This window comes from Crocuta crocuta, unplaced genomic scaffold (assembly GCF_008692635.1).
Source record: "Crocuta crocuta isolate KB4526 unplaced genomic scaffold, BGI_CrCroc_1.0 scaffold179, whole genome shotgun sequence".
NCBI classification, from domain to species: Eukaryota; Metazoa; Chordata; class Mammalia; order Carnivora; family Hyaenidae; genus Crocuta; species Crocuta crocuta.
In genome coordinates this window covers 1824069-1825570 of record NW_027551568.1, presented here as the reverse complement: position 1 = coordinate 1825570, position 1502 = coordinate 1824069, and the positions used below count along the sequence as shown (strand labels likewise).

Here is a 1502-nt window from a genome sequence, read left to right as displayed (position 1 = left end):
AAAAATGTTGGAGTTGAATAAGGGTAAGCAGGGAATTACTACACCATTCTCTCTACACGTGCGCGAGAACAATTAAACATGTAAATACGTCAATTTATACGTTGAGTTTCATATAATAAAAACATCTTTAGTTATCAAACTGTTAAAAATTGAGTCAAAGTAAATTTTAACACTGGCTGGATATGTGTCTTTTTAACAATATTCTTTAAAGTATCTTTCAAATGACTTCAGTACTTGCTTTTCTGACAATAAAAATGACTCCTTCAACGAACTGGGTACTATTATCTACAGAAATGCTCTTTATGGTAAAAATCAGCAACGTGAGGCTGAACACCAAACATAACCTTGTCTGTACCAGATAATGTCAAAGAGGTAAAGGAGAAAATAACCAGCTGTGTAAATTAACTTTCAAGAAAAAAACTATCCCACCTTTTGGAAACTGGGTAGAATTTAGATTCACGGCATTCAGTGAGCCTCTGGGACTATAATCTAAACATACCGACAAGCAGGAAAAACAAATCATACCAGCTGCCCTGCTGCAAACCACATCAAAACTCTGAAAAGCAGCTCTGACTGCCAAAAACATTCACTTCCTTAGAAAACACCTTCACGGGGGCACCTGGGTGGCTCAGTGAAGCAGCAGATTCTTGGTTTCAGCTCAAGTCGGGATCTCACACAGTCCGGGGAGTCCAACCCCAGAGTCGGTTCGGTGCTGCCAGTGCAGAGCCTGCTCCGGATTCTCTCTCTCCCTCACTCTGCCCCTCCCCTGCTGGCGCTCTCTCTCTCTCAAAAATAAATAAACTTACAAAAAAAAAAAAAAAACACTTTACTATTCTAGTTTTCCCCACAATCAGAATCGAGGGATGTATTAAAATTTTGGATTTTAAAAAATAATTGATACTTCACTAGTATCAGCCCTTTCATTGAAGACTGGACTCGACAATGTGACGCTGATACAATTCACCCCGGGGACAGATGCGCCCCCCTCTCTGGTGCCCCCCGAACTCTCACTCCTCCACTCGCGCTCGCTTCCACTGGAGGCCTCTACTGAGGTTCTGCAAAGGAGAGAGACGGGACCAAGCCTATTTTTTGTGCCCAGTAAGATTTCAATGCATTTTTCATGAAAAAAAAAAATCTTTCTGTAATAACTTACCAGCAATGCATACAGCTACCAGACGTGTTTTTATCCTTAGGAATTTAACCGCAAGTTGTTTCAGGTCATGTAGGCATAAAAGTATATGATCACGCCACGAGCAGTTTCGGGTTAATTAACCAAAATATTTATTTCGAGGTAGGTATACAGGAAGTGAACACAAACCACCTACAAAATACCCTGAGCCGTAATTACAAGAGTACAAACAAATGTTATTGTTAAAGGCAGAAGCCCTCGAAACCTCCCCCAAACGAGCGAAAACGAGAGCACCGCGAGGGGGGGACGGCGATGACCGACAGCCCCTCCGTAACCGCCGTCCGCACGCAGGTCTGGCGGGCGGACCCCGTCG

The 1502-nt window shown here is 42.9% G+C and overlaps 1 protein-coding gene across 1 annotated transcript in view; it reads right to left on the bottom strand.

The window, feature by feature from the left end:
• Positions 1-1441, bottom strand: part of ADD1 (adducin 1) — an 84493-nt gene extending 83052 nt beyond the window's left edge. The window contains exon 1 of the mRNA XM_077750545.1: positions 1154-1441. The gene's annotated coding sequence lies outside the window, so the exon portion shown is untranslated. The remainder of the gene's footprint in view (positions 1-1153) is intronic.
• Between the last annotated feature and the right edge of the window lie 61 nt (positions 1442-1502).